The sequence below is a fragment of the Taudactylus pleione genome, unplaced genomic scaffold (assembly GCF_031769625.1).
Source record: "Taudactylus pleione unplaced genomic scaffold, aTauple2 ptg000086l, whole genome shotgun sequence".
NCBI classification, from domain to species: Eukaryota; Metazoa; Chordata; class Amphibia; order Anura; family Myobatrachidae; genus Taudactylus; species Taudactylus pleione.
In genome coordinates, this window is record NW_028284488.1 from 21394354 (window position 1) to 21403179 (window position 8826).

The 8826-nt window shown below is 42.6% G+C and overlaps 1 protein-coding gene across 4 annotated transcripts in view; it reads right to left on the reverse strand.

Moving 5' to 3' along the window:
- SEPHS1 (selenophosphate synthetase 1) overlaps positions 1-8394 on the reverse strand; it is a 134659-nt gene extending 126265 nt beyond the window's left edge. The window contains exon 1 of one of the 4 annotated variants that reach the window (XM_088468918.1): positions 8326-8394. The gene's annotated coding sequence lies outside the window, so the exon portion shown is untranslated. Of the gene's footprint in view, positions 1-7564; positions 7585-8181; positions 8299-8325 lie in introns of those variants that run through there. The other 3 variants (XM_088468920.1, XM_088468919.1, XM_088468921.1) reach the window with 3 other exon arrangements.
- Between the last annotated feature and the right edge of the window lie 432 nt (positions 8395-8826).

Below are 8826 nucleotides of genomic sequence, written 5' to 3' on the forward strand. Positions count from 1 at the left end.
CAATTGGTGTAATGATTAGCATTACTGCCAAACAGCACTGTGGTCTTGGGTTCAATTCCCACCATGGCCCTAGCTGTATACAGTTTGTATATTATCCCCATAGTTGCATGGGTTTCCTCCAGGTACACTAGTTCCTTCCCACAACCCAAAAATATACTGGTAGATTAACTGGCTCCCAACAATAAACATAAAAAGAAGACCTAATGTATATAGACAATAGTGATTGGACACCCCCGTGCAAGCGAAATGCATACTATTGCACATAAGTTCCAAACGGCCACTAATGTGCTGGTTTTGACAAGAACAATTCATAGGGAGGCCCATGCACTTGCAGTTCTATGGAAATGCCACCTGTCAGGTTTCCAGGGCGGCACTGGACTGGTATACAGAAAATTGGGTAACCCTGATGTAGTGACCGGCTCAGAGTCCAGTTCTTAACCCCATTGAGAACCTCTGGGACAAATTGGAGCGACGAGTGCGTTCTAGGCCGACTCGACCTTCTTCAGTGTCACAGTTGGTCACTGTACTTAAAGAGGAATGGCAAACCATACCGCCTACTGATGTCCAGGAACTTGTGGACAGTTTGCCAAGAAGGGTGTCTACAGTAATTAGTGCACATGTGCTAAGAAAAACTGTCAAACTAAGATAAACTCAGATATGTCCACACCATGCATATTTCCTTTCTGTGCACTGTAAGCTAAACTAAAATATTTGACTTTCAGGTGCATAAAATTCTATATGTAATAGGATCATTGGCAACTGGCTGGTTCTAGTTAGTTTTAGATAATTAACGTACAAATGTATTATTTAATATACAAAAATTATTTAAACCAAATAAACCAGTCCTGATTATTTAAAGTAGCATTACCACTTAGATCAGGGGTGGACAATAAGCGGCCTCCAGCTGTTAATCTACAAATCCCAGCATGCCTTGCAACAGTTTTAGCATGGCCATATAACAAATCGATGGCAGGGCATGCTGGGATGTGTAGTTCTACAACATCTAGGGGGCCACTTATTGCTCACCCCTAACTTAGATGCCACATTATATAGCCTATCATTCCTATCTCCAGAGTCCAAAGGAGTTGCTCTTCCACCACTGAACAAAACAAGAAGAAGAATGAGTAGAGGGCCTAGTCATAATCTGCTATCATAAAAAGTGCAGATTCTGATTGGTTCACCCAATCAATCCCCCTTCACAGCAATTTTGAAGTGGTAGCCAGAAATCACACGCAGGTTATAGATTACAAAAACAGATCAGCCCTTGGGGATCTTATGCTGGGTACACACTGACAGATACATTGGCCGATCAATTACTCGGCCAATATATCTGCTGCCCGTGGCCAGTGTGTATCCACGATATGTCGGTGAACATCGGCGTTCACAGACATATCACATTGGCTGTGCTGCACAGCAGATGGACAGATATGTCTGCAGACCGCCCGTATACACACAACAGCAGCTGCTAGGAGGGTGGTGGGACACGCCCTCGACCCACCCACCGTCCGCCGGGCCCCGAGAGCACAAGCAGATGGTTGCCATTCAGTGTGTATGAACGACCATCATCTGCAGATATATCTATCAGGTGTGTACCCACCTTAAGAAAGAAAGGAGAAAAATTATGTAATTTGGTACAGATTGGAGTCTCCCAAATCCAAAATGCTTGGGACCAGGGGTATTTTGGATAACGGAATATTCTGTATTTTGGAATATTTTCATATCAGAATTAAATATCTTGGGAATGGGACCCAAATCTAAACACAGAATGCATTTATGTGTTATATACACCTTATACATACAGCCTGCAAGTAATTTTATACTTTTTTATATTTTTCATAATTTTGTGCATCAAAAAAAGTGTGTGTACATACATGAGATTTATTTATGTTTCATATACACCTTATACACACAGCCTGAAGGTTATTTTATACTATATTTTAACAATTTTGTGCTTTAAACAAAGTTTGTGTACACTGAACCATCAAAAAGCAAAAGGTTTCACATTCTCAGTCATGCTAAAAATATTCCGTATTTCGGAATATTTGGATATGGGAGACTCAACCTGTAGTAAGGAAACAACCTGCACTTCAGCTTTTCTACACGATTGGGGGCTAGAACTTTAAGGTCCACTTTCAGAATACCATTGTATTGGCTTGTACATAGGCTCATCCAAGTTTTGCTATATACATTGAATTTTCTTTTTAGCTTTCCAATATTTGTTTTTATAAAGATATTTAATTTCTCAAACAGATTTGTATATTTTAATTGCCTTGTGATATGATGCAGCCCTGCAACAGCTAGAATTGTATCCAGAAAGCAGCTTTGTACTGTTTATTGTGTTATCCTGCTCATAAATAGGTATGGCTTAAACCTTTTTTCTGCCGAGGGCCATTTTGATATATAGACCATTATTTGCGGGCCCGCTGCAGGCTACGACCCCTCCGCGTGATGTCACATGGGAGCGTGGCCACAATCCCCGGTGATTTCAGCAATGCACGGAGCATCCTGTAGATATTCCGGGAAGCTTAAGGGCAGCGGTATGACCATCTGAAGCATCTAAGGACGCTCCAGGCAGCACTGCTGCATAGATTCTAGTTGCAGTGTGCCATTCTAGGCACACTGCGAGCCAGATGAGTCTAGCAGAAAAAAACTCAGAGGGCCAGATCAAATGATTCCGAGGGACTTATAATGCCCCCGGGCCTGAGGTTCCCCCATCCCTGGCTTAAAAGGACAGTGGAAACTAGTAAGATTCAATCTATTTAATAAAACCTTTAAGACTGCATGCCCAACTCAAATAAATTAATGAACGGTTTGAAATGCCTTTATAACTGAAGCACCTATTGCAATTAAATAATGTATACCAACTGCACCAATAAATTTTTTATGAATTTGCGAGACTGATAGTCAGTGCAGAACAGCTCACAAATTTAGCAATACAAGTAGCAATAGTATAAAGCAGCATACAAATGCATGTTCTAAGATATTGTAGCAATAAATTGAGATCACCACCTGCCACCTCACCTATCATATCTTTTAAACACATTAAGGGGAATATTATAATATGAGTGTCCACGAATATTAACAGGGGTATTCAACATGAAACGTAAACTTCGCCCGTCTATGCGGGTCGAAGTTTTCGCCGCACATCGGAGCTGTTGCCGGCGAAAAAGTATCGGGCGCCCCCCCCCCCCGATTATACCCGTATTCAATATGAAATCGTCGAAAACGGCAGCCGGCGAATGTGAAATCAACGAAAACTTCACTGATTTTTGGGGAAATTACCCTAACGCCCCCAAAAAGATGGTCTGACATGGGGGATCACTCTGGATATCCGCGATTAGCCCTGCTGAAGGTTTTTGGGGTCTTTAAACGGGCTCAATAGCTGCTATTTTGGGGATTTGGGAAGGTGGTGAAGAATAGTATTTAGAAGTTTTTTTGGCAAAAAATAAAGTAGTCCCAGCAAATTTTGGGTACTTGAAAATGGGGGTGAGCATATTTAAAAGTTCCTAAAGTGAAGTTGTTAAAAACGTGAAAAATCCACCTTCCGCAAACACCTGCAATGAAAAAAACACCTGGGGCATACTTGGGGACCCCCCTAGATTGTAGTTCGCTAGTTTTTAACTTTGTATCCCCCCAATTTTTTTTTTCACCCCCAAAATGAAAGTGCTTTTTTTGGGGTCTCCTGAGGTTTTTTTGAGAAATTTTTTGACACAGTTTACCTTTGGGGGACTGTCTGAAGGTTGCAGGGTGGTTTCCAAAATGTTACACCCCAAAACCCCAATTCTGCACTTTTTTCGCCACCCATTCCTTGGTGATACTTTTTCGCAGGGTCAAATGCAATATACTTATCGCACTGGCGAAAAGTTTTCAAATTGAATACGGTGTAAAAGTAAAAGCGTCAAAAATGACGTCATCCAAGCAAAAATATCGCAAAAACTGCATTTTCGCTCCATATTGAATACCCCTGTAAGAATCCTTATCGCAGCCTATCGTGACAATAAGGCTTCTTCTTTCACTCAAATGTATTTATTTAAATCACCAAGCTTTGCAGATCTTGTTAAATACCATTCCCCATTTAAAACTATGAGGAAGGCAGATGCAACGACTGTTGGCCAGAGAGCAGGAGATATCTTAGTACAGAGACTCCCAAACTCTACCACTACAGTCCAGGTTTTAAGGATAGCCATACTTGAGTCCAGATGGCTAAATTAAATTGACTGAGTTACAAAATAAGTCACCTGTGCCAAAACATAGATATCATTGAAACGTGAACTGTAATGGTGAAGTCTGGGAACCTCTGTCTTTATACATTTAAGCCTGGATACTTAAGTATGCCCTTAAAATAAGTGGATATTCATGCCTCCACATGTTTAATTAAATAATTAATAAACGGGCTCCTAAAAGAGTTACATGAAGCATCATGGGTTGGGTACGGGATGCCGGCAGTCAGAATCCAGACAGGATTAGGTAAGTATCCTAACGCTCCCCTCCCTCAGCCTAACCCTCCCCCTAGCCTAGTGCCTAACCCTAATACTTACGGACGGGATTCTGAAGCCAGAACTCCGGCTGCTATCGGTATTTCGGCGCCAGTAATCTGCCCGCCGGAATGCACACTACATACCAGCATCATTAACCCATTCAATTATCCTATAAACCACTACTTTCAAATTATGAGGGGTGTGCAGTACATGGATAGATAAAATCTGACTGGTTGTGAACTGTAATCTCTTACTAAAGTCCTTGTGAAATTTCAGGGCACAGCGTATACAAGTAGCACTGCACACCGAAAAAGTCAGCTTGTTCACTTCTTTCACAAACTCGTTATGGAGCTCAACAAAGGCCACTTAAGAGCCATGATCTTCTACTACTACAAGAGTGGTCTGTGACAGCAGGAGAGTTTTGACCAACTGCGACCTGCTTTTGAGATAGAAGCACAGCCCTGAACCACTGTGTTCGAGTGGTTTGCAGATTTTCGGTGCGGGAGACGGTCCCTGGAAGACAAAGAGTGCTGCAGCTGACCTGTTTCCTATTACCAAGGACATCGTTGCTGTCGTGCGGGCCATAGTTGAGGTAGACATCATGGTTACTGTGGCCCAGTTAGAGAAGGAGATAGGCATCCCATCGGGATCATCCGCTCGATACTTCACAAAAAGCTTTGGCCTGAGCACGGTTTCTACACGTTGGGTGCCCCATCAGCAGACTCATGAGCTGAAGGAGGCTCGGGTGACTTGGTACAGTAACATGCTGGTCAGGTTAGATGGCACTCGCTCAAATTCTGTCTGAGATCATCAGTGGTGATGAATCCTGGATCTACAGTTTCGACCCCGAGACCAAACAACAGTCGGCAAATGTGAGCAAAGCGTGGTCAAGCAGATGATGGCTGTTTTTGTGGCCAAACTGGTCATATAGCTACCGTACCACCACTGGGGACTGGTACGCCAACCAATGCCGGCTGCATGCCCTGGAAGCCTTTTCCAGGCGCCGTCCAAGAACTCACGCTTGTGGTGCTTTTCTCCATCACGACAATGCACCTGCCCAAAAGTCCAGGATTGTGGTGGATTTTCTGGCCCATGAACGCATCCAGGCGCTTGGTCATCCACCAAACAGTCCAGACCTGGCCCCTGTGACTTCGTGTTCCCACAAATCAAAAGCAAGATGTATGGGATTCCTTTGAGTCACCAGAAGCTGCAGTGGAGACCTTCATCCAGCATGTAGAGAACATACCAGCTTCGGACTGACCCAGCTGCTTCACTGAGAGGTTTGAGCATATGCAACTTTGCATAGACTCGTCTGGTGAATACTTTAAAAAAATGTAATGTTCACTTTGTTTATAACTATAATAGTTTTTGTGCATCCAGAGACTTATTGCACACTCCGTGTAATAATAATAATAAATCTGTAGCTCTGTAATTCTAGGTAAGAGAGTCTGCTCTGGCATAACAATAAATAAAGCTCAGGTAACACGGCTGGAGTTGATCCAAGTGGAGAATGTTTTGCTCATGGACAACTTTACATGGCCCTTTTGCGTGTCACATCAAAATTAAATCTTTTTGTAATGTAGTCTACAAGGCAATCTTATAAAACCTCAGTTAAAAAAAAAAGACTAGCGCCGTAAATTCAAAATTGCTTCCGTGCGAAGCCGGGGCGGGTTGCTAGGAACATAATAAATTAATAAAGTCACAAAAGCTTATTTATATAGCACACTCAAATTCTGCAACACTTCTAAATTTACTATAACATGGACACAAACACTAGGGTTACATTTGTTGTCAAAAGTCAATATATCAGTGTTTTTTGGTGTGGGAGGAAACCCACGCTAACGCATGGAGAACATAAAAAATTCACACAGATAATTCCTTGGGCAGTAATTAAACTCATTATACCTCGGGGCTGTGAGGCCATTAAACTAACCAGTACACCATCCATACTGCAAATCATTTATGCCACGTATTTCCATTCAATATATGCACAATAATATGGCTTTTTGATGAGTAATGAGTAACTCCTGCAATATCGTAAAAGTCTCAGTTCAATCACATTGAACAAAATATATACAAGGAAGCCCACCTTTGTGCATTAGTATGAGTTTTCTTTCAATTAAATTATTAAATCTGATTGGATAGCTGTGCTCCCAACATCTCCTACAACTAGAAGCAGATTTGGGGGTGGAGGGGAATAATAAAGTAAAAATGTGATAGAAACAAGGCGTAATTGTATGCAACTATGAGAGGACTACTGCTCATATCATCAGGATTTAGGACACCTTAAATCTTGGATGCTGCCTTTAATGCAGCAAAAAACACAGACAGCCATGATTGTGTGAGCTGGGCTTTGTGTGCACCAGCACAGTTACCTGCAATACTCCTGGAAACTGTGCATGCTGCCTGGTCTACTGAAACCCACAAAACTAGTCAATGACAAAGCAGATGCCCCAAACTATTTACGTTTCTCTAACAGCCACACCACACTAATATGAACATTTAATGTACAGATAAAATTGCACCACAGGTCTAGCATTATTAACCAAGGCAAACGATTAAGTTGTATATGGCTATCCACATAGCTAATAGACAGTCAACATGTGGGGTCAGATTTCGTACTATTTTATCTTATGAACAGAACTCACGTTAAGTGCAAATTTGACACATTTTTTGTGGCATTCGCCGTTCAACCATTTTCCAGTTATAGCTCCATTTATATTGAACTAAACTATTCGTACTAAAACAAAATGCAAATATTTTAACATATAAGCTTAACCAGGACAAATTTTTATATTTGTTTAACAACATTTCTTGCCCATAAAGTAAACAGGAATGGTAGATGTTAGTTTTCTCAGTACTTGTGACCTTATGGTAACCCTAAACAAGGTTACTCCAGGTCAGAGGACCCATAAAAATAGCCATGACATCTATAAGCTGGGGTACAACCATTCAGAGGACATACAGAAATGCTACATTTACAAATGTGCTCCTTTTCATGTAACAAATCTTAATGGTTACATACAAACTCTAAATAATGTCAAAGCTCACAGGAACAATGCAAGAACAAAGGAAAAAAAATACACCTTCAGAGAAAGAAGCATGCAATTCATTCTACTGGAAAAACATATTTGCTATTAATTGAAGTGGACAAATAAAGGTTAAATGCAGTCATTAGAGACCACACTTTTAATAAGAGTGAAATAGAAAAAGCAGACTTGTAAGTATGTGATCCCGTTAAAGCTACAATGGGTGTAAGATAGGAGTGTATACACTGTAGGTATAGGGGATTTCACCAATGAGGAGCACTTGCATCAGTCTGTGTGACACTGTTCTAGAGATGCTGACTGGGCGCTGGATGATCATGTTAAGCACATACAAGGTGTGCAGCACACATGACTGAGACCTATGGATGCTGCATGCACTGTATACAATAGACTTTATATCATGTATGCTCTATCCATTTGTTGTGGCTCTGGGCTCTGGGCCCCAGGCCCCGGGCTGCTCCCTCCTCCCAACCCGTCTTAAAGGCGCAGGGAGACAGCAGGTCGGCCGGACATGCATGCCCCGACTCCCAGGCCCTCGGTGCAGGCCAGGCAGGCGGGAGTGAAGATGTCGGCAGCTGGCTCACATTAACCCTGCCGCTGCCAGTCCTCCCGACCCTTAAGGCGGCCCGGCCTGCTCCCCGCCCTCGGTGGCTCACCAGCCGGACAGACGGATCACGCGAGGCGGTGACGCGGCTCTACTCACCGGATCTATATTCTTATTTAACGGTACCCCTTTAAGCGGCGGTGGCGGGCGCCCTCCCCTGTGATTCCTCCGCTCCTCCTCCCTCCCCCACACTTACCGGTTCTCCATCCGCCTCCCTCCGCAGCCTCCCGCACACCCACAATGCACCGCGCGGCCCGAGCCCTGCACACACACACGCACAACACACACTCACTCATGCTTTATTAGACTAGAGATCACCCAGCAGCGTGTGCATAGGGTGGGATGTTGCGCTCACGTATTCCATTATACACAGCTCCCCCATACAGTACATGTCATAATTACCAGTGAGCATCACCCACCAGCCTACATACAGAAGTTCGCATAGCTATTAAAAGTTATTTCATTTACAGGGATTTTTCCATATTTTAAATTAAGCCCCTATTTTTTCAATTACAAACAGCAAGAGAACAGCGCTTGTGGGTATATGTAATAGTGCACTTAAAAATTAATCCAAATGTGCAATGTGACTTGGTGAATAAATACAATATTTGATGAATATTAAATTATCTACAATCACTGCTGTTGCAAATGTGAATGAAGTTGTGCAAGATCCAGATGACATCCAATCATATAGGTG